Genomic DNA, 25,732 nt, shown 5'->3' with positions numbered 1-25,732 from the left:
GTGGCAAAAAAGGACGGAGGCTTGAGGCCCTGCATCGACTACCGTTCACTCAATAAAATCACTGTCAAGTTCCGATATCCCCTTCCTCTTGTCCCAGCGGCCCTGGAACATCTCCGTGGTGCCACTGTGTTTACGAAGTTGGACCTCCGCAGCGCGTACAACCTCATCTGGATACGCGAGGGGGACGAGTGGAAGACCGCCTTCATCACACCTACCGGCCACTACGAGTACCTCGTCATGCCGTACGGCCTGGTCAACGCCCCCTCCGTAATCCAGGATTTCATACATGAGGTGCTCCGGGAGTTCCTCCACCGGTTCATCCTGGTATACACCGACGATATATTCCTCTACTCCCGGAGCATGGCTGAACATCGCCAACACGTTGCGGAGGTCCTCACCCGTCTTCGTCAGTTCCATCTGTTCCTTAAAGCTGAAAAGTGCTCCTTCCATCAGCCATCCGTATCCTTCCTGGGCTACATCATCGACCACAGTGGCATCCGGATGGACGAGAGGAAGGTGGAATTCATCACCACCTGGCCAGAACCATCAACCATCAAAGAATTGCAACGCTTCCTTGGATTTGCCAACTTCTATCGCCGGTTTATCAAGAATTACAACTCCATCACTCATCCTCTCACCAGACTGCTCCGTAATAAGCCCAAGTCTCTGTCCTGGACACCAGCTTCCACCAACGCCTTCAACTGCCTCAAAGAAGCCTTTACCACCGCTCCCCTCCTCATTCACCCCGATCCAGAGCTGGCCTTCATCATGGAGGTGGACGCCTCTACCACCGGAGTAGGAGCGGTGTTGTCACAGCAGCAGGGGACACCAAGTAGGCTCCATCCATGCTCCTTCTTCTCCCGCAAGATCAGCCCGGCGGAAGTCAACTACGACATCGGTGACAGGGAACTTCTAGCCGTGAAGCTGGCCTTGGAAGAGTGGAGGCATTGGCTGGAGGGAGCTAAACATCCATTCCTGGTCCTCACTGATCATAAGAACCTTGAATATCTCCGTGCTGCAAAAAGATTGAATCCAAGACAAGCTTGTTGGGCCATGTTCTTCTCCCGGTTCAATTATACCATCTCCTATCGGCCAGGTTCGAAGAATGTGAAAGCTGACGCTCTCTCCCGTCTCCATGCTCCTGAAGAGAAGTCTGAAGAACCTGAGCCGATCATTCCAAGTTCTCTCATGTCAGCCCGATTATGTGGTCAGAAGACACCATTCCCTCCTCCAATTCCTCCGTGAACCCTCCGCCGGGCTGTCCACCTGGCTTGCTCTACATCACCCGGACACGACGCACTCCTACCATCCATTCAGCTCACACATCACTAGGCACTGGTCACCCGGGGGTCAATGAAACCCTCTCGTTGTTAAAAGAACGCTTCTGGTGGCCAGGAATGGCAGCCGATGTCAGAAGGTACGTGCAGGGCTGCAGGGAGTGCGCCATCTCCAAAAGTCCACGCCATCTACCATCCGGCAAACTCCATCCTCTGCCCATTCCCAATCGACCCTGGTCACACCTAGGAGTGGATTTCGTAACGGACCTTCCAGCATCCGATGGATTCACCTGCATCCTAGTCATCATCGATCGTTTCTCCAAGTCAGGGGGGGGTACTGTCACAGACACGTCAGGCTCCACCATCCACCAATCACAGCGCACTCAATCACCGGAATACTGATCACCGCCACCTGCACCTCATTCACTCATTCATCAGCAGCACTATATAGAGCACTCACACCGAAAAGCTGAAAACACTCCATGTCCGGTCTCGTTTGCAGATACTCACGTTAATGCTTACCTCAAGGACTCCCCGCGCCATACTTACCTGTCTCCAGTGTGTCTCGATCTCCCAGTGTGTTCTGTCTCCATTGTGTGAGTGCTCTACCGTTCTCCAGCGATCTCCAGCTCCAGCGTGTTCAAGGACTCTTGCATCTGAAAAGAAAATGACTATAACTATTAGTGATCGACCGATATATCTGTTTACCGATATTTTTCCCGATATTTAAGCATTTTTCCATAATCGGGTATCGGTTTTGTAATATCGGATTCGCCGATTTTACGGCGCCATCTTGTGGCCGTTTTGAGATTTCCGCCATTGCAGCCCGGGCGTCTGAGGAGATCAGTCAACAACAACTCAGTGCACAGGTAAAGTATATGTTCTACTTGGTTTGCTTTAATTAATCAACTTTATTTAACATAACAGATATGCACAAATGAGATCTGAGACATAAATTCCTGATATAGTTAATTTATGCAGCATGTTTCTAAACAATTGAGACGAACTCATTGAGTCACGTAGTGTAATTCGTCATGTCCTGCCCTAATAAAGACGTAACTTTACATGAATTAAATAAAACAGACGTGAATGAGTGCATGTTGAAAATAAAAGCGCTGAATTTAATTCTCTATCTGTTGTATTTGCTCACCATTAGTCTAGAAGAAAAAGTTCTTTCATATTGCTTAGCAACTGACGGATGATCAGGAGGCTTAAGCACGGCCACTGAATGAAACTTTTGACAAGATTATCTTGTTTAAACACCCTAGATTATATTATCATTTACTACATAACAATTATTTCGCTAATACACATATAAATATAGCCTACCGCTTTGTGGAAATTAATTATTTATTATCTCCATGCGCGATCGCGGTTGATTAAGTTATAGTCAAACAGCACTTTGTCAGTTGGCATTTCATGATTTAACGTTAGATTAAATTTAGATCATAAAATGCCAACTGACAAGTGCTGTTTAACTTTATAGTCTCGGAAAAAAAGTTCGTTCATATTGCTCAGCACCTGAATGGGTTGATGATCAGGAAGCCTCAAGCACGGCCACTGCATGAAATTTTTGACAAGATTATCTCGTTTAAACACCCTAGATTATATAATCATTTGATTTACTACATAACCATTATTTAGTTAATTGCACTTTAATTTTTTGGACTCAGACCCCTCTATTTATTTGTGTATAAATATAAAGGTTTTTTTTTGTATGCAAGGAGGGAGTGATTGTTATAAATAAAATGGTTTTCTTCAGCTCATTTGTGTTGTAATAATTGTCAAAAACAGAAGTATAACAGTAAATAAATATCGGTTATCGGGTACATAAACATGCAAATAATCGGTATCGGTATCGGTTATAAAAAATCAATATCGGTCGATCACTAATAACTATCTCTATTCATCTCTACATACTCCAGTTTTACCATTGCTGCATTCCTGATCTCTGCTTATGCTCACTGGTGTCAATAAACTACACTTACCTGCTTATATCTGTGTCCAACCCCTCTGTAATGTAACATTAATACTGCTATAATTATTACTATAACTTAGTATATGATCATCTTGTCTAGAAGATTGTATTGTACACTGTACAAAATGGATTCATAAGCAGGTTAGATTTAAAACATTAATCTCAATTTAATATGTCCCCATAATTATTTATGTGGTAAAGAAAATCTGTGTAATAAGTGCATAATGAATACATTATTATCCCTTAAATGTCACCCTAGTCTTGTCTGAACTTGTTAGTTTGTCTTTGGCTCAAAGCCACTTGCTGCAAACTTTTCTTCGTGGAAAATTCACGTTATTATTTTCCAAATGTAGTTTTAGTATTGAGGTCAAAGTCCACTTGCCTTGCGTTTGCAGATTTGAAGTGTTTTCCCCTATAGCAATGACTTTCTTCTTACATGTTCTGCAGACAGGATGATCATAATTTCCCTCGGGACTTTTGTAAAAGCCACACATCCGATTTGGTCCTTTTAGAAGTCTGAAATCTCCTGGCGCTGTCACTGCCTTCTGCCATTTTTTTCTCATTCAAAAAACAATGTTGCGTGCTGTGTCTGCATCAGACTGATGCTGGCTGTTTTTCAAAATTGTAATAATCAAACAGCGTTTTAATGATAATTACATTTTAAATTCAAATATTGATAATTTTATATTTTATTTAAATATTAATAATCTTATATTTTAAATATTACTAAACTTTCAGTACCTTTTACCGTGGTTTATCGTGAAAGCTGTAATCGTTCCATCCCTAATTGTGACGCATATGCTTTGTGGCTAGTATTTTAATGTGTTCAGTAGTTTGCATGATCATTTTAAAACAACAGAGAAGACTTGGCCTGTGTAAAATCTACATCATTTCCTGGTAAAATTATCACTCAAGGTATTGTTGCACATATTCTCGCTCTTCTGACTTCATCCAGTTCAACAACTTTGCCATGAGTATAGTTATTATAATAGAATTGGCTGTCTGCAGGTTTACATGTGTCCCCTCCATGCCCATGGTGTTTGATTGGTAGGCAGACAGGCTCTTTAAGCCTATAAATTTATACTGTGCATTAGTTTTTTTTAGATGACCAGGGGAACCCTGCCTGGTTCACCTCATCTCCCTGACTCCGTTACTCAAGGTATTATTTAAATGCGGTGCCATGTCCATTACTAGGCACACTTGCTAATGTGCAGTCAACACTTACATTAAACATATAAAGCATATAAAGAAGCTGGATGTATTTTGTTTTTAACAAACAGTGTAATGAAATATGTTAATGATAACTTGATTTTTAGCAGATCTAAAGTCAATTTATTATCACACACATTTTGTCTACACAAGTTCCAGCTTGTTTGGCAATTTTGAACAGCAACATCCCTACCTGCAAGTACATCTCACAGGATCTTTTATCTTTTTTTAATCTTCTAATCTTTTTTTAATTGTTCAGGTTTCCGTGTTTCATCGAGGCGGTGTGTGAAGAGACCATGGTCTGAGGAGGAGATACTAGCTCTGATGAAACATATGAGGCCTTTTATTGAAAACTATCACTGTCACCAATGAGCAGTGCCTGAAGTCCAAGGAAAAGGAACAACCGATCTTGGAGACAAGATCCATTCAAAACATTCGAGATTTTGTACGCAACAGAGGCTTGGCCTTTAAGAGGCATTCAAAAGCTAAACACTAAATGCACTTTTGGACACCTTGAGCCTATACCTTTCTAGGCATGTTTTAAAAGATGGTGTCCTGTGCTCAGAAATGGTTTAGGTAACTTAAACTTTATTTTGCTCACAGGCAGTGTTTTGTTTTGTTATGTGGTTAGCCTGGGCCTTTTAATGTCAGGATTCACTTTTATTTTCTGTTATTAAATTTAAAAAATGCTGTCCTTTGCAAGCACTATATAGGATAAATCACTATACAGGATGTACCTTATTAGCCTATACATTATCGACACTAATTGATAGGTGAAACAATAAACAGCCACCCACATATAGTCTATAAACAAAGCATCAGGCTGTCTTTGAGTTCACAAGAACAATGGTTAAAGTTATTCGTCAGGCTACAGAAGAATACCAAAATTCCTCCGTTCAATTAGGTCTAATACATCGAGAGTCACGCAGACCTATGACAACTCAGCCACAACACATAATTGCGAATAACATGCCTCATCTTAACACAGGCCTGGGGTCAGCAGCTTCCTTTGCTGTTCGAGTTAACGTACTAAACATGAGTGGAATTTACACCGCAGCACCCCCACACCTTGGTGCTCATGACAAGAATTGCACGTAGCCTATAGTTTTCTTTATTGAAGTGAATAAGGTTTAAATCGCCATCATGCATGAATAAATTATATTTTTGCAATTTTACACATAATAATCCACGATGATCACATTACACAAAACTGAAATTGCACGTCAAAATAACACATTGTCAATATTTTTTGAGACCCCCCAAAATTTCACAAATCACGTTTTCAGGGGAGCCCATGTCTTATTAAGGGGAACCGAGCTCCCCCGTAGTTCGCACCCTGATTGTCCTCCTTATGTATATTATCTGCAAAGTGTGTCCTGGTGTGATTTACAAGTTATTTACAAGTTATGTGCCAAATTGTAATGCACAACAGAGAAAACAAAAATGACCTCTTAATATATTCCTTATTATTATAATGTTGTGCCTCAGTCACTTTGGTCTTATAATCCATGTGTCCTTGCAAAGTAGGTTATACTCGGTGTGTGTGTGTGTGGTGCAGGCGGGTTGTTGGCACAGGGGACAGGAGGGTAAGGACCCCCGCAGTTTTGAAAAGACAGAAATCGACCCCGCACTTTTGATAAGAGCTGCTTCAATCAGTCACACTATATCATCTTTTAGCTTAGGATATTTTCTTTCAAATGATTATTTACGAACGGAAGCTCACAGAAACGTGAAAATATCTCAACTGTTTTGTCGCAGATGTGAACAGGAAATGCGCTCTCGAATGAGAAACATGCGATCTCCAAACCATCGATCAAAGCGTTCTAACGTTTTAGGACAGGTCGGTTGTATATAAATCATGCATGAACGTTAGCATTTGTCAATCAAGCCAAACCACCCATTCAGAAACTGAGAAATTTGGAGGCTGATCTCTCAGGTTGACGCGCAAGCTGGCTTGACTGAAGTTTTCCTGAGGATTTATAGTTTATGGACTGTTTTGATTTCGGTAAATACATGTGTGTGTGTGTGTGAGTGAGAGAGAGAGAGAGAGAGAAAACATGCTGTACACATCTAAATCTGTATTGTTAAATAATTTGACCGTTTTAAACAGTTCCCTTTTTTTAAAATTGGCATTTACTGTGCTGACAATGTTTGCACAAGGTAATTACAATTTGTATTCATTTTATTAATAAATACAATTAAGGTAATCAAAATAATTTGTACAGTATTATCATTATTATCAGTACCATTATTATTATCAGTATTATTTATTATTATTTCAATTTAGAAATTATATACATTTTATTGAAGGAATTTGCAGTAACAGTAACATCATGCACATCAGTCCAGCTCTATGTTGTTTGGTTGTAATGCAACATAGCATGTTTTTTGAAGCTTATGTGCACAACCTTGTGGACAATTTCCAGAGGTTTCACAATCATTACTGTTGCAGTTGGCACCACTTCTTTTATGTGGGATGGAGAGTCCTCAGACACAAAACCAGCAGTTGCAGTTTGTAAAAGCTGAACTTGGATCAGTGGATTGTTTTTGTGATCATGTATGATATTTACAGTTGACTCAGATGAGCTGTAAAACTGTTGTGTTTGTACTCCTTTCCATATTTCTCTTTTGTTTACAGTTGTCGGTATATCTCTGCAGAGTACTCATCTTCTTCAGAGAGAACACAGACTGGGAGCATTAGGACCTTATCCTTGTGAACTAAGACTTTTTCTCGAGAGCATACCAACAAAACAAGACCTTCCAGCTTCTGTGCCTTGGCAAGAGGATAAACTCCTAGCCAGTCATTGTTTGTTTCAGTAGTGTTGGAATCGACTGAAGTATATTGAATGGTTGTGCAATTTGGGATGGAATGTAATTTGTTCCATGATACAACCTCTTCCATTTTTGGTTGTGGCCCTCAAATGAAAATGCAGAAGTACACCAAAGAGGTCCAAACATCTTGACAGGGACTCGACTAAAGCTGGGACATTGTCACTTTGCAAATTGCCTCTGATATGATTTGTATTTTGACAAACATAATAAAAAAGGCAGGCACGGTCATGAAATAATTTATTTACAGATTACAGTTGTTAAAGAGGCAGTTGTAGTGCCAGAGATCAGAGTCTGCCTTCTCTACAATATTAATAAATGATGGGTCTTTTATTTGGGGTGCTCAGTATCAAAACAGTTTTGTGCTTAATCATAAAAAACATCTTTAATTTTCACTTTTAATGAAAAAGAGCATTTTAACTTTTAAACAGAGCATAAAACATTTGAACTAGAAACGTTAGTTGCAGCCTTACTCCTGAAGCAGAGATTTCTGTAAGTACACATAGAAATAAAAATGTTCTACTTTTTCTCTGATCACTTTCAAAACACCAGTGTCTCTGTATATTCTTTGAATGAGAATGTCGTCTTGGGCTGAAACTACAAAATCACACCAGTTCATTTCTGTGATGAGCATCTGCCCTGTACTTGCCAGTGTTTCTTTTAGCTCCATCTTGCCTGACTTCATATTTAGGGCAGTCAATGTAGCTTTTGACATTTGGGCATTTAATCTCAATCAACCCAGACTGACATGGCTCTGCAGGGACAACAATTAACCTGTCTGGAGACGCCCCCAGCCAAGGAGCATCAGGTGAATTACCAATGCACAGGGGTAGTGACTGACCCTTTTAACCTGGCAATACTCCCAGCTGCTATCTGACGGGTCCCTTGCAGTATCCGGTCAGCCAGAACTTCCTCAGTGTCTCTCGAACCTGGGAGATCTCCTGGAAATGTGAGGCAGTCAATCTATGCCTCCTTAGCTCATGCCATCCAGTGCATGAACTCTGATCTCTAGTGGCATATTCATTGTTGTGCACCATGTCCCAGGTGACCTCCAGACTCCTATGATGTAGAAGTTGTTGCTTAGTAAAGACAAACATGCAACTGGATGGCTGTAGGCGGTAATTATAAAGAGGCACAGATGGACATGGTGGGGCAGCACTGAAGGAAAGGGTTTGCTTTGCTTTTGCAGGCTGTTGGTAGGACAGAGGACTACCAGCTTGAACCTCGCCAAGGGTGGAGTCAGCCAGGGGAACTTCACAGCTGATGCCCAAGCTGCAGATCATCTGCTCCTCAGCTGTGGAGAAACCTTTATATACCTCTGTTTCCTGGAAAGTGACAATATATTGATTAGCAATACATTACAATACACAATTATCATACCAGTAACTTAGCTGTAATTTCTATCCACAATATGCTATGCATGGCATACAAGTTCAGAATAGAGGACCCTTGTGAGAATATTCTCCTATTTCAGTGGCTTCCAAACTAGGGTACGCGTACCCCTGGGGGTACGTCAGGTGGCAGAGTGGGTACACAAACAAAATGCCAAATTTTGCCGTTCATTTAATTCTTCCCCACCTTAAAATATCATTAAAACCAAGAATGTATTTCTAAGAAGCACAATGCCATAAATACAGTACATGACATCCAATCAAAATACCACATCTCAAAACTGACCGCATCCATTTCCACATAAGCAGCATGCATACGGGTGCCTAAAGGTTGCGTGCAGAGTCTGCTGCCTTAGCAAACTGCGCTACATTACTGCCGTTCACAACAGTGTACCTGTAGATTTAGCACTTACTAGCATGAAGAACAAAAATAACCTGGCACAGAGTGTCTAGAAATCAATTTAAGATTTAAACTCTTGATAAAAAACATACCTTTTGTGAATTCTTGTTTTTAATGTTGATAATATTATATGAGCAATAAAGCAAGTCCAAATATGACATTTTACAACAGTTCAACAAACAAAAAGTGATGTTCTTCACAGTATTTTTAGTATTTGCTCTATTTTGCAATGAAATAATAGTTCCAATGAAAGCCACGGCAGCCACGCGGTTTTAGTATTTAAAATAATTATGGTCCCACTTTATATTAAGTGGCCTTAACTACTATGTACTTACATCAAAAAAAAAGTACAATGTACTTATTGGGTTCGTATTGAATTGCAAAACACATTTGCAGCTATTTAGGTGGGATACGGGTAAGATTTGGGAAAGCTTTGGTGGTATGGGTAGGTTTAAGGGTAGGGGTAAGGTGTAAGGGATGGGTCAACAGTGTAATTATAAATGTAATTACATAAATTAATTACAGATGTAATTACATGCTGGTGTTTTTAAGATATAAGTACAATGTAAAACCTTGTATGTACACAATAAGTGCATTGTATCAAATGATTAATTTAAATGTAAGTACATAGTAGTTAAGGCCACTTAATATAAAGTGGGTCCCTAATTACTTTTCATGTTATCATCATTGCATATTTTTGAATTTTTATTTATTTAAAACATTATTAATGTTGTAAAGGTATTTATAAAGATTAAAAAATGAACTGGAAAGTCAATTTAGGGGGCAAATATTGTCCCTTAATGGAAAAAGTGCAGTCTAAGTGGAAGAGGGGGTACACAGAAGGGATGGTAAATGCCTCAGGAGGTACTCCACTCTAAAAAGTTTGGGAACCACTGTCCTATTTCAATTCAATAGTTTTTGTCTCTGAAGCAGATTATTTGTAAAATCGATGGGCCATAGTACATTTAATTAAAAGAATATCATTGAAGAAAATTAGCTGTTGTAACGAAGGCGGGACTCAGGTAGGGATCCAAATGCAAAGCTTTATTTACAGTGAGCGTTGTCATACAGGCAGGGTCAAACGGGAGCAAACGGGAACAACAAGGAACAGGCAGAATCGTAGTCAGGGTGCAGGCGATGGTCAGGACAGGCAGCAACGGGTCAACAAACAGGAAACAGGCAGGAACGGTAACACAGGACAGGCAGACAGGATATAACGCTTGGTAATGCAACACAGGGAAAACAAGACCTAGCAGTGAGGTGGTGTGTGTATGAGTCTTTTATAGTCCGTGTAATGAGCTGCAGCTGGGTGTGGTGATTAGTGATTAGTGTGAAGTGTGTGCAGGTGAGTGGCAGAGAGGATGATGGGAGATGTAGTCCGGGATGTGACAGGAACAGACGTGATCGTGACAGCTGTGTAGCACCAGCTCCTCATTAAATTTGTATTTATCATAGCTTGGTCAATGTTTAATCATTTCAGAACATCTTGTTTTTAAAACTATTTTCTATATCTAATATTTTATATATACAGACCAAATTAGATTGGATTAGATTGTTGTACAAAATGCCAAGATTGCATCTTAAAAGTATGACTGAGTTGAGGAAAACTTGGATAAAAACTCATTTTACCCAGAAGGGACCAGTTAGGTAAACTTACCTGCCTTACTGGTTTTTATTAGATTGGAGTTACATAAAACATTAATGACCTTAGCTGAATTCCCATTATTCTACACCTCTGTTTCCATTTTCATCTGAACGGCTCGTTTGAATTCCTGCTTCTGTGAAGCCACTCCCTCCGAGATACACAATGTGCTCAGATTGGTTAGCTGGCCCAGTGTATTGTGATTCGCTGAAGCGTCCGGAAATGCCACACCCCTTACCATTAGTTGTTAAGTGTGCCAAAGAATATACACTAACAAGAAATTAAATTTTCGGATTTATTAAAATGTTCGTATTTTCCAAATGTTAGTTGGTATGAAAGAAATCTACACCTGCTCCCAGTCACGCGTAAATAGTGCTTTTAACATCCGAACATTTTGCTCATTAATAAGGCTGCATTTTAATTCACCTTAATCGGGTACATATTTACACAGCATTTTGAAAAAATATTATATATAGTAATTACATACGGTTTTTCTTTTTACTATTATTATGAGAGCCAGTAATAGCATCTGCAAACGGATTCCTATAAAATGGCCCAAATCTTTCATTTTGTGCCATAATATGATGCCCATATATAGTTGTCACATTCCACTATCACATCTGATGTTTACAAAGTATTTGTGAATCAGGAGAAGAGTTTTCGGGAAGGTCTCTTTACACGCAAATCACTCACATATTTACTCGTATTTTTACGAATGTTTCATGAATGAGACTCTTTGTGTTTAAAGGGATAGTTCACCCAAAAAAGAAAATTTGATGTTTATCTGCTTACCCCCAGCGCATCCAAGATGTAGGTAACTTTGTTCCTTCAGAAGAACACAAATGATTTTTAACTCCAACCGTTGTATCTGTCAGCCGTATAATGCGAGTCAATGGGAACTACATCTATAAGAGTTGAAAAACCTTGCATAGACAAATCCAAATTAAACCCTGCGGCTCGTGACGACACATTGATGTCCTAAGACACGAAACGATCGGTTTGTGCGAGAAACCGAACAGTATTTATATAATTTTTTACCTCTAAAACACCACTATGTCCAACTGCATTCAGCACTCTGTTAGTGAGGTCTGATCGCGCTCTGACAACGGCAGTGATGTCTCGCACTCATTGAAGTATAGAGGGTATGCATGTGATGTCACCGTCGACTGTTGCGGCTGCGGTCACGCCCACTGAGTGGCACAAAGACAGAGCGGCAGCATTGGTTTTCAGTGTGAATGCCGTGAAAAACACACAAAACACATTCAAAACGGAAAAGAGCTTTGTGATTGACTGTACAAATAGCTTTACACAAACCCTAAGGTATATATTTAAAGACTGCCGAAAGCTACAGAAAAAAGAAGCAAATGGATCACTGCAATTCACAGAAAAAACTCCAGCAGAGAAACATGGATTTTCAGTTCAAGTCAAGTCAAGTATATATAGCGCTTTTTACAATGCAGATTGTGTCAAAGCAGCTTTACAGTGATAACTGATACATAATTTGGCTGCACAGCAGCTCTTAAAGACTAGTGTCAATGCAGGCAGATCAAAAGCACTGTTGAATATCAAATGTCAAGTCAAATGTCAACTAAGCAAGCCAAAGGCGACAGCGGCAAGGAACTCAAACTCCAACAGGTGACATCAGGTGGCAAACAAGTGGCAAATCGGTGTTAAAATGGAGAAAGAAAAAATCTTGGGAGAAACCAGGCTTAGTCGTGGGGGCCAGTTCTCCTCTGGAAAACAGTGCTTTGTTACAATCAGGTTGCTATCATAAGTGTCACGATTGAGGCTTCCTCGGCTCGTCCTCCGGACCGCCAGAGGGAGCCATCACCAGAATATTGACTGTTTACCAGTTGGACTCCATTTCCCATAGGCCCTCATTCCTGGGACTGATCACGCATGCACCTGCACCTCATTACACACACACACACTATTTAAGACGCTCTCCAGCTCTTATACTTCACAAAGTCTTGATTTGCCAAGGTGATCAATTCCGAGCATTTATTCTGTGGACTGATTCTCTGTTACTGTCTGGACTGTCTATCTCTGTTTGAACCGTTGCCACCTACCCTGATCTTTGCCTGGACTCTGACTCTGTTTGCTTGCCGCCTGCCACGACCACTGCCTGTGACCCGTTTCTGCTTCCTGCTGCCAGCCCTGACCTCTTGCCTGTCCCTGACCACGGTATTGTCATTGCCCTGTTGTATTGTCATACTTTTAAATAAAAGCTGCAAATGGATCCACACTCTATTGACCCTTCATTACAATAAGTCTGATAGGATCGCAACAATCAAAGTATTTATTTCAGTTCCATCCAGTTGAGGATCGTATTCATCACGCCAGTATGGACGGTTTGTTGAGGAACTGTGGCACTGGCTGTCGTGCAGTTATCATTTTGTGTCAGATTGTTGGATTTTGAGGTAAAATCATACAGTATATATTGTATTGTTATATATTGTGTTGACAACTGATCAGTTAAATATTTACCATCTTATATTCTGCATAATTGGGCATTTTTAAATAAACACTGTCAAAAACTACAAGTTTTAGGGCTGGACAATATGACTATATATAATATTAATTAAGTGATCACTCTGATTTAGACCTACCTATATTGTAGTTATATAAAGCTTTCACAGTCGATTTGCTTTAATTGTTTCCACGGCATTGAAATCAGGCACATATAAATGTCAGGAAACACGACTCCTGGCTGCATGTCAATATCCATGGATTAAGTTTATTTGACATGTCGTAAGGAACACTTTTGAGCCCAATCTTTAGTGTAATTGTTTGTTTTACTCGCGTTTTCCCAGTTACCCCTATTAAATCCAGTCATGCAGCATGTTCACTGGCTCCACAATAAAAAAAAAGAAAACGTAATGGGCCTATAAAATAAGCCTAGTTATTTTCGCTGTTTTTGATACATGTAACATAAATAAATAAGGTTAGGAATAAGGTTATGACACCAAAAGCTACTAGATTAAGTCACTTACATTTTAAATATTGTTACACAAGTACTGTAAGTAATAAAATAGTAACAATCAAATTACGAGTAATAGCACAAATAAATACAACAGAATAAACAAATTAAATAAACAGTGCTTTTCAAGTTTTTAATGTTGGCTTAACATGAGATTTTCAGGAACAGAACAGGTATCAAGCTCATTCAGAATCAAATTTTAACAAACATCCACAAAATACATGCCATACTAACATGATCTGATGTGCTGCATCACGAAGAGTTTGTAAAGATCCATTTTGAGAGTTATACCCTGGACCTCTGTAAAGCCAAACATGTTAGTAGTGTGTCAGTCCAGTCCTCCACAAGCCTGCCCCAACAGTGGCATAAGCCAAGAGGCAGAAAAATAACACCGCTGCCAGTAACAGCTGCTGTGGTGGTGAAGGCGAAGACCAACCGAAAACTGAAACCCTTCTTCTGTCACTACAGCAAAGACAGGTGAGTTTTTTTTATACTTTATAAATACCAAATATGATAACTGTGGCGTTGGAGTACCAGTCCTATGACACAAGTATTTTGTATATTGCAGAGCCTTGACTGAAGTGACAGATGAGGATTTGGATTTACTGAGAGGATTGACACCTATGAGCTACTGAGCAAACAGGCCCCAGTAGATGTAGCAGTAGGTCAGGAAAAGTACCTTCTTGGAAGTGGTTTGAGTTTACCAGGTAAAGCAGTGATACGGATTATAACTGGATACAGATTAAGATTCATTTATTATCATTTGTGTGCAGACACAGTTTACAATCTACAAAGAAAAACATACATAATATAACATGAGAAAATGGTATAAAAATGCAACTTTGTGACAGGCAGAGAGAAATCATGGTCACGTGGGTTAACTCATTAACTCATAATTAAACTCATTAACTCATAATTAACATTAACTCATAAAATCATTCTGTTTACTTGGCAACAGTAGAGAAGTCCATAACCTCCCAATCAAATATGAAAATACTCTTCTTATTTCTCTATCTATATTAAACACTGGATTAATATTCTTACAGAATACATCACATTAGAAAAAATACATTCACCAATAAGAAAACTATGTTCATATTTACAAACATCTGGAACCCATTTCTACAATATGTAATTCATGAGTTCATATGCCCATATAATCTTAGCGTAAGTGGTAAACAGATTTGGCTCGCTGTCTGCTATAGAGGGGCTTGGAATGGATATTCTACTCGAGCTCCAATCGCCCCCTATAACAGGCAAAACTGTACAAAAAAGAGGAGGAGGAGGGATGCTGAAAGAACTAACAACAGGAAGAGGGAAGATGCTGGTTTTATACCTGGGTATTAATTGGAAGATTTCACAGACAGGGCTTAGCTTAAGATAGGACTAGTCCTTACTTCTATTATGATATTTATTGATGTCTGTGAAAGTTATTTTAAGTTAAAGGGATAATTCAACTAAAAATGAAATTTACTCACCCTCGATTCTAAACCTGTAAACATTTCTTTGCTGAAGACAAAAGAAGGTATTTTGAAGACTGTTTGTAACCAGTTTTCGAGCCCCATTGACTTCCACAGTGGCCTGGAAGTTTCTAGTATGCCCAGTAAGAAGTTGATTAGCTGGTTCAGGTGAGCTCAACTCTGTAGGACAGTGCAGGCCTCCAGGAGCAGGATTGGACACCCCTGGACTTGGTTCTTAGTCACCAAAACTGACAGAATTAATAATTAGTGAATTATATGCACTGTTTGCTGACACTTGAGTGATTCACAATGTATTTCCATATTTCTTGTTTCTGCAGAAGTCAGTCATGTGGGCAAAATCATGAGGGTGAGCAAATAAATCTCATTCTTCATTGTTCATTTAAGCAACAGAGCAGAATACCGTTAATCTTTAGATACTGAAGTTATGTTTTTAAGTTATGTTTTAACAGCGAGGGGCAAGCACTTTTTCACACAGGGCCATGTGGATTTTATTTTCCCTTCATAATAAAAACCTTCATTTAAAAACTGCATGTTGTGTTTACTTGTGTTATCTTTGATTCATATTTAAATTTGTTTGATGATCTGAAACAATAAAGTGTGACAAACATGCAAAAAAATAAAAAATCACTTTTTCACACCACTATATTTATTGACATGGTTTTAAAGCTATTTGATATCCTGTTCGTTGGCCTTAAAACGTCTTAAAAAGGCACATATGTACACCAGGGAAATCTAAATTTTTCTAGGGGACCATGCCCCCGTACCCCCAAACAAACAACATTTTCTGACCAGGGTAATTATGAAACCCTGCATACGGCCCGGCTTATATTCTATCTAATGAAATCTGAGGTAAACGTGTATTTCTACAAATGTGCGCACTTTTGGACTAAAAGTTTGTATGTGTGTGCACTGTGATCAAAAATAAATGAGGCCAAAAGCAATTGAATGTAAAGGTTTGTGTCTCGTTATTCTATTAATAACTACTGATTGATTTTGCATTTCTATTAGAAATGAACAATTATTAGTGTCGTTGTAAATTGTGGTGCAAATATCTAAGCTATATAATACTTCAAATCTCAAGGTTAAATCAGAAGATTTTTTGTAAAATGTTTCTGTAACAGCTGCCAAAAAATAGTATATAGCTCCACTGTGGTTTTTAACAAATTTTCAAAAAAAAAAAACTTCTTCTTCTGTTTTTTGTCACTGTTTTAATTTTAATATACAAAAACTATCTGGTAAAATAGTTGGATTTCTATGCACTTCTGTGATTGTAGACAACACAGGACTTTTATTTTGTATTGACGTCATAAGACTGCGCCGCACTCCTGCATCTGTTGTGATTCTGCTGAATAAAGGTTTGTTTTAAGAAGCTGTTTTAATCGACAGAAACAGTTTTGTAGTTTTAATAGTTTTACCAGCGATGTTAAAATAGTTTATTTACTATTTAATATAACATTGTGATTCTTTATCTAACTGTAACAAAGGATATTTGTGTGAGTAAAGCTCATCCACTGATGAGAAACAGTAAACCTGCGTCTCATTTAAATCTCTATATATATCATAAATCAGTTTATCATGAACACGAGTTCAGTCTCTGAAGAGTAATGATGGAGAAACTGAACTTTTCAACTCCGAGTCAATTGAATCAAACACTGAGAAATGATTCAGTGAATCACGACACGTGCTGCTCAAACAGTGAACATGAACGAGAACAACAAACACTAACAAACTAATCGTGTTTTCATCAAAGAGTAATCATTTAAATATAATTAATTAAATACTAAAATGTAGTTAACAAATATCTAAATATGAAGTTTATTAATTTGAAGCGTTAGTTTTGAGTGGTTTTTTTTTTGTCCAACAGGTCATTGAAGTCTTTTAATTCTGTTTAATTATTCTCTTCTTAAAGATGGAGTTTATTAAAGAGGAAACTGAAGACAAGAAGATTGAGTTTAATAAAGATGAGACTGAAGACATGAAGATTGAGTTTAATAAAGAGGAGTTTGAAGAAATAAAGATTGAAGAAACATTCAGTGTGAAACATGAAGATATTGAGGAACAAACAGGTTGGTTTTATTCTCACTGCTGAACTCAGTCATTTGATCATTATTAAAATGTCCAGCTCTACAGAAATAGAGAATACCCAGAAGTATAATCTTGCAGATAATATTAAAGAATCCATTCATTCCAGCATAATATCATTCAGGTATAAATTCCTTGATCATGAAATGGTTTAATTAAGGTTTGCAGATGCTGAATGAATCAAATGATTAATAAACTGTGTGAAATCAGCAGCTCTTCCTTCACACGCACTCAGTGTCTGAATTCACTCAGTCGTTTCATTCAAGTGGACTTACTGTAGAGCAAGAGTTAGGGTTTGGTTTAGGGCTGGTTTCTTGTAATTAAAGGGTTAGTTCACCCAAAAATCAAAATTCTGTCATTTATTACTTACACTCATGCCGTTCCACAGACATCACTTTAAAATTCAGTGTTTCCATTAAATGTGATCCTGGACCACAAAACCAGTCATAAGTTGCACGGGTATATTTGTAGCAATAGCCAACACTACACTGTATGAGTCAAAATTATGCAATATTAAGTAAAGATCATGTTCTATTAAGATATTTTGTACATTATTTTAGTCCGTTATATTCAAACAAATCACGTATGAGCGCTCGCTCGCTCTCTCTCGATCTCATGTTGTATTTCTGCACAGACACATTTCAGTACATTCATGTTGTTTTCACACACATTCAGGACAATGTTTGGATTTGTCCTGTGTATGTTGCTGTGCACTTCAGTATATATGCAGGTCAAGGTGGTTGGTTTAGGTTTTTTTGGCTTCTCCATGTGGTTCTGTTCAGTATCGTAACTGGACTGGTCTAAAATGTAAACAAGCTCTTTTCTATTGCACACACTGTACACTCTGGATTCTCAAATGAGTTTTGCTGTGGTTTTTTTTGTGTGGGTACTTTAATGTACATAAATGTATGAATTATTTGGACTCATAACATTTGGTTATTTGGTGTCCTTTTGGAGTCTGCAAGTGTCCTCTTTTTGAAAAGACACCTAAATTTACCTTAAAAAGCTGAAAAATACAGTTTTGTGAGAATCACACTTCAATCTGATGTATGCTTAATTTCACAATAAGTGTGAGATTAATCGCGATTAATCTATTAACAGCCAAAATTTTGATGTTAAATCCATTATTGTATTATATATAATTGTTCTAAACACTGTATTTAGTTCAATTACATCAGAAGTAACTGTAAAAATGCAGTTTTAAATGTAAAAAACTCACTTTTCAAAACAAACACTTTTACCAGTAAATGCTGCACTATGTGCTATTTGACTGGCTGAAAGACATTTTCACAAGTATTATTCAGTTGGATTTATATCTAAATATTATGAAATCACAATTATAACAATGAAAGCTAGTCTTTGTCAAAGTTTAATACAGTGGGTACGGAAAGTATTCAGACCCCCCATTTTTGCAGATTTATTAAAAAAGAAAAACTGAAATATCACATGGTCCTAAGTATTCAGACCCTTTGCTCAGTATTTAGTAGAAGCACCCTTTTGATCTAATACAGCCATGAGTCTTTTTGGGAAAGATGCAACAAGTTTTCCACACCTGGATTTGGGGATCCTCTGCCATTCCTCCTTGCAGATCCTCTCCAGTTCTGTCAGGTTGGATGGTAAACGTTGGTGGACAGCCATTTTTAGGTCTCTCCAGAGATGCTCAATTGGGTTTAAGTCAGGGCTCTGGCTGGGCCATTCAAGAACAGTCACGGAGTTGTTGTGAAGCCACTCCTTCGTTATTCTAGCTGTGTGCTTAGGGTCATTGTCTTGTTGGAAGGTAAACCTTCGGCCCAGTCTGAGGTCCTGAGCACTCTGGAGAAGGTTTTCGTCCAGGATATCCCTGTACTTGGCCGCATTCATCTTTCCCTCGATTGCAACCAGTCGTCCTGTCCCTGCAGCTGAAAAACACCCCCACAGCATGATGCTGCCACCACCATGCTTCACTGTTGGGACTGTATTGGACAGGTGATGAGCAGTGCCTGGTTTTCTCCACACATACCGCTTAGAATTAAGGCCAAAAAGTTCTATCTTGGTCTCATCAGACCAGAGAATCTTATTTCTCACCATCTTGGCAAACTCCGTGTGGGCTTTCATGTGTCTTGCACTGAGGAGAGGCTTCCGTCGGGCCACTCTGCCATAAAGCCCCGACTGGTGGAGGGCTGCAGTGATGGTTGACTTTCTAGAACTTTCTCCCATCTCCCGACTGCATCTCTGGAGCTCAGCCACAGTGATCTTTGGGTTCTTCTTTACCTCTCTCAAAAAGGCTCTTCTCCCCCGATAGCTCAGTTTGGCCGGACGGCCAGCTCTAGGAAGGGCTCTGGTCATCCCAAACGTATTCCATTTAAAGTCTGCGTGAACCGGAAGTTGCAAACGACTTTTCTCCAGTGTTGTGACGTATTTCCAAGTGAAACGGAATATTGAATAGAGGGCAGAGTTTTACTTTAGCGCTCCACCTCTCCAAGACTAACAGTCGGAGGGGAGTGATTTAAGCGATTTCAACCCAAGCCGTCAAACTGATGTCATCAGAGAAGGGGCACCGTTGCAGAGGGGAGGAGCATTTTCAGATTTTGATTAAATATTACAAAGCCAAACAATTTTTTTTGTGTGGATTGACTTGCACGGATGAATTGTTCACCACAAAACTAGCAATTTGAGCTAACAAAATAAATAAGGTCAATTTTGATTTCATGTGTACTTAAAGGATTATGGAGGCCACTGTGCTCTTAGGAACCTTAAGTGCAGCAGAAAGTTTTTTGTAACCTTGGCCAGATCTGTGCCTTGCCACAATTCTGTCTCTGAGCTCTTCAGGCAGTTCCTTTGACCTCATGATTCTCATTTGCTCTGACATGCACTGTGAGCTGTAAGGTCTTATATAGACAGGTGTGTGGTATAGTATAATCAAACACAGCTGGACTCAAATGAAGGTGTAGAACCATCTCAAGGATGATCAGAAGAAATGGACAGCACCTGAGTTATGAGTGTCACAGCAAAGGGTCTGAATACTTAGGACCATGTGATATTTCAGTTTTTCTTTTTTAATAAATCTGCAAAAATGTCAACAATTCTGTGTTTTTCTGTCAATATGGGGTGCTGTGTGTACATTAATGAGGAAAAAAATGAACTTAAATGATTTTAGCAAATGGCTGCAATATAACAAAGAGTGAAAAATTTAAGGGGGTCTGAATACTTTCTGTACCCACGATATATAAAATATAATATTTAAAATATAATATATAAAATATCTGGATTATGCAGGCCACCAGCAGCTAGGAATTAGGTCCTACCATGATGTACAGGGTACTACAGGCCATATTTTATTCCTTTAGCCCTTAGTTTCTCCTGTGGACCATCAAGCAGTTTGCGTTGGGAAGATACCTCTGCTGGAAAGTCCGGAAAGATACTGATATGACTCCCATCAAAAGAGAGCGGGATTTGGTTACGGGCAAGCCGCAGTATCAGTTTTAACAGTATCATGATGTGTCCTGGCAATCATAACTCGCGGTCTGTTGTTCACGATGCGGCTAATGCGGTGAGCTCTGTCAACCTTTGTCACATGGAAAACGCCAAGCCGGTGTTTTCAAATTTTTCCACTCTGGGACCCGGTTTCAAAAAATACCGGTTACACCTTTCGAAAACGCCGGATCCATGTGGACGAAACGCCTATCTGATAAAAAATTTATGCGGTTTCACTGAAACGCGTCTCTGTGTGGACGGGGCCATAGATTATGCTGAGGTTGTATGTGTAATCATAAGAACTGATTATTGTTTATGGTCATGATGCCACCAGCTGGCAGCAATAAGTGTGGCACATATTCAAGCCTTTAAAATAGTCCTTTATTAGTTTTTTATAAAAAACTGACTACAGGTCAGCTCCATAGCAGATTTCAAACAATCAAGAGCTTAGAGAGTTACATGTAAAGTACTAGACAGATTATGCTAGTATTGGACATTTACAAGTAACAGTATAACTGTAAAATGTAAGTTTTGTGCTGAGGAAAGCACATCTCATAAGCATTAATTCTTTAATTGTTATTATTTTGCCAGCCATCACCAGCATTTCTGATTATTATTACAAAACTTGAATGACCCCAGAAGATTTTGTTGTATGAATAGCTGAACATGCAATATGTCAAGAAAAAATAACACAGATGATTGCATTAGTTTGCATGTACTTGATCAAAGCTTTTATCGCTTCTTCCTGCTGCTGCTTCTTCTGTGTTTTGATCTGGAGGTTTTGTACTGATTCAGATAAGTAAAAGCACCCCTACCGTATACCAGGAACATTCTGTCAATGGCAGGAAAGTGTTGTGTCCTAAATTATTCTCAAAATGTGTCTTGAAACCGAAATTAAGGGTGTACTCGCACTAGGCGAACAAAAACGTGCGAGCACTTTTGACCCTCAAAGTCTAGTTTGTTTGGCTAGTGTGATTGCTCCGTACCATGCCCTGGCCCGCTTGAAGAGATTAGGTTCGGTATGGCTGTAGTGAGATCGCTAACCGTGCCGCAGTACCGAACAGCTACTACTTTTGTGTGTGCTATGTCTGACATCATTACAATGACAAATATCTTCTATTACTAATAGAATAGTCCACTTTTCAGTTAAGTTAATTCATTCAAGTGTATTTAGGTTTATAACAGGTCTGGTGCTCGCCTTATTGGTGAACAGGAATAGTAGTCTGCAAATTTCTCTATCAATGTCAGCTCTCTTCTAACAAGCTGATGATCTTCACCAGATGTGAAAAATACAGGAGACAAAATGTGCAGTGGTGGGTCCACTTTTTGAAAACCACTGGTGTATTGAGTATAAGATCTATAGACGGGATGGTCAACTCTGGTCCTGGAGAGTTTAGCTCCATCCTTTATCAAATATACCTGCAAAATTTAACCCGTATTCTTGAGGACTGCTTGAAAATTACAGGCATGTGTATTTAATTAGAGATAAAACTTAACTCTGCAGGTCCTCCAGGTCCAAAGCTGCCCATCCCTGATCCATAGGGTAGGGTATAGATCAGGGGTGTCCAACCCTGCTCCTGCAGAGTTACCGTCCTGCAGACTTCAGTCCCAACCCTGCTCCAACCAGAGATGTATAGTAACGAAGTAGAACTACTTCACTACTGTACTTAAGTACAAAAAGGCGGTATCTGTACTTTACTAGAGTATTATTTTTTTCTCCTACTTCCACTTTTACTTCAGTACATATTTTCAAAGAGTTTAATACTTTTACTCCGATATTTTTTTATGTGCTGCATCGTTACTCGTTACAATTATAAAAATGTTACGAATCATTCCATTCCAAACCCACATTACCACTGCCAGAACGGTGGATGGCAGGTTTGATCAAGCTGGCACATTGAGCGAATCAAGCGATTAAGAAGACTGCGCGTGCTCCCGTTCTGCCTTTTGATCAGCGAAAAAGATGGACGAACCAAAAACACCACCTTACACCATCAGTAAGTTAAGCCCTTTTGCTAACTAGCGACATGCTGCGGTGTTCACTTAACGTTAACTAGCTGGCTATCATAAAGGCTGTCATGCAGCGCGTTGAATGGTATTTTTGACCCATCACTAATGTCAACTTTCTCTTATTTTATGACAGCCTACTGTTGCCAAAAATAAATCGTAGAGCATGTCTCCTTTGGTGCTGCTTAATCACACACCCGTTTTTATAGTGTAGTAGTGTTTTATAGGTTAATGGTAGTATAGATTTACACTGACATAACTAATGCAGGAGTTTTCCTGCACCTGCGGCTGCCAAAGCCTTATTTGTTTGGTGAGTGATGTAGAATAGAATGCACTTGTCAGGGCGCATATAAGAACGAGCAGCGAGAGAGAGAGCGCCCCGGCCGCGCGCGCGCATTCACCGTCTTAAAACAACACGAGTGCTGTCTTGCTCTCAAATTGCTCTCTATTTGTTTACATAGTTAATGTGCACTGTGAAGTAACATATACAAACAATGAACAGCTGTGTTTTTATTAACTAAGATTAACAAAGATTAATAAATACAGTAACGAATGTATTGACCATGGTTAGTTCATGTTGGTTATTAGTCTAATACATTAACTAATGTAATGTTAACAAATCAAGCCATATTATAAAGTGTTACAAACAAAACATTTACTCAGAACACCTCTTGAAATGAGAATATAAGTGTGCTTACCCCATTTTTTTAGTAAGAGTGGTTAGTAAGATTTAATCTTAATGAACTACAGTATTTTCAGGTTATTTATATGACAATGTGTAGAAAAATTACCTAAAAAAAATAATTTAGCCTAGTTTAGACTGGAGTGAGGTGAAAACAGAAAAAAGTGCAAAGCAAGTTGTTGTTGTTAGCTAGCTGTTAATTTTATTCAATTGTATATGGTAGAAAATTACACTATTAGTCAAAATAAACTTTTTGGTAATGAAATCAAAGTGCTGACAACAAACAAAGCATCTCAACTTGTCTGCATCTCAAGTGGTACTTAATCACACTTAATCTGTTTTTGTTTACAAAAAGTTACAGCCAAAGGAATTGTGATTGTCCTTTAGGTTTATCATTTGAAATAATAAAAACAATATGATGTTCAAACTTTTGACTACTTTCTTTAATAACTACATAACACAATACTTGTACTTTTACTTTCAGTACTTGAGTAGTACATTTTAAAATAAACTACTTGCAATACTTAAGTACAAAAAATGTTGAATACTTTAGTACTTCTACTTAAGTGTGGTGCTTAAAGAGCACTTCAACTTCTACTCAAGTCACTTTTTTGATAGAGCACTTGTACTTTTACTCAAGTCTCAGTCTCCAGTAATTTATACATCTCTGGCTCCAACACACCTGCTGTAATTATCAAGGTACCCTGAACATCCTGATTAGCAGGTTCAGGTGTGTTTGATTGGAATTGGACCTGAAATCTGCAGGATGGTAGCTCTTCAGGAGCAGGTTTGGACACCCCTGATATAGATCATACATGTTGTTGGTTTTGATGCTTTAAATGTCTAAATTGTTGTGTCTATTTTCATCCTAGACCTAACGGCACTGAGAGAGGCTAGCCATGAACCTAATGAAAGGGAAGAAGAGAAAGAACATAGTGATAAACATGATTTCATGACTGGGGAAAGGTAAACGCTGGCTAAAAAGACTTCCTCACGAAAAAGAGTTCAAAAGACAGAAACTAAAAGATATTTCACCTGCCAACAGTGTGGAAAGAGTTTCAATCAAAAAGGACACCTTAATGTCCACATGAGAATTCACACTGCAGAAAAACCTTACACCTGCAAACAGTGTGGAAAGAGTTTCAATCAAAAAGGACACCTTAATGTCCACATGAGAATTCACACTGCAGAAAAACCTTACACCTGCAAACAGTGTGGAAAGAGTTTCAATCAAAAAGGACACCTTAAAGTCCACATGAGAATTCACACTGGAGAGTGTCCATTCGCCTGTGAACAGTGTGGAAAGAGTTTCAGTGAAAAAGCAAACCTTATAGTCCACATGAGATCTCACACTGGAGAAAAGCCTTACACCTGCCAACAATGTGAAAAGAGTTTCAGTAGGAAAGGAAACCTTACAGCCCACATGAGAATTCACACTGGAGAAAAGCGTCATACCTGTCAAGAGTGTGGAAAGAGTTTTGCTCGAAAAGAAAAACTTGAAATCCACATGAGATTTCACACTGGAGAAGAGCCTTACACCTGTCAAGAGTGTGGAAAGAGTTTCCGTTATAATGGAAGCCTTACAGGCCACATGAGAATTCATACTAGAGAGAGCCCATTCGCCTGCCAACAGTGTGGAAAGAGTTTCAGTGGAAAAGGAAACCTTGAAATCCATATGAGAATTCACACTGGAGAAAAGCCTCACACCTGCCAAGAGTGTGGACAGAGTTTCAGTCAAAAAGGAAACCTTAAAGTCCACATGAGAATTCACACTGGAGAAAAGCCTTACACCTGCACTCTGTGCGGGAATGGGTTCACACGTGAACAAAACCTTAGGGAACACATGAATATTCACACTGGAGAGAAGCCTTTTACATGTGATCAGTGTGGAAAGAGTTTCACACATAAATTGTCACTATATAAACACATGAAAATTCACACTGGAGAGAAGCCATATACATGTGATCAGTGTGGAAAGAGTTTCGCACATAAATCGTCACTTTATAACCACATGAAAATTCACACTGGAGAGAAGCCATTCGTGTGTGATCAGTGTGGAAAGAGTTTCATATATAAAGGTAACCTTAAGGAGCACATGGGGATTCACTCAAAAGAGAACTCTTTTAGAAGTCGTCACTCTGGAAAGAGCAGAGGTGTAAAGAGTACCTGAAAACCATACTTGAATAAAAGTACAGTTACCTTATCTGCCTCATCTCCTAAATCAAACAACTGCCAGATGTGGCAGATTTAAAGAAAATTACTGTCATTTGGTAAATGAATAAATAAATTATCAACAGCTTGCGTGAGCAAGCAAATATATA

At 38.9% G+C, this 25,732-nt stretch overlaps 1 protein-coding gene and 1 pseudogene across 1 annotated transcript in view; one reads left to right on the top strand and one right to left on the bottom strand.

Moving 5' to 3' along the window:
• LOC137005681 (uncharacterized) overlaps positions 1–25,732 on the bottom strand; it is a 1,355,627-nt gene that overhangs the window by 1,158,182 nt on the left and 171,713 nt on the right. The gene's annotated exons all lie outside the window — the stretch shown is intronic.
• The window catches only part of LOC137005890 (zinc finger protein 721-like), a 271,315-nt pseudogene continuing 270,066 nt past the window's right edge, over positions 24,484–25,732 (top strand).

This window comes from Chanodichthys erythropterus, chromosome 3, assembly GCF_024489055.1.
Source record: "Chanodichthys erythropterus isolate Z2021 chromosome 3, ASM2448905v1, whole genome shotgun sequence".
NCBI classification, from domain to species: Eukaryota; Metazoa; Chordata; class Actinopteri; order Cypriniformes; family Xenocyprididae; genus Chanodichthys; species Chanodichthys erythropterus.
Note: the sequence above shows the minus strand (reverse complement) of the source record. Positions and strands in the feature narration are given on the sequence as shown.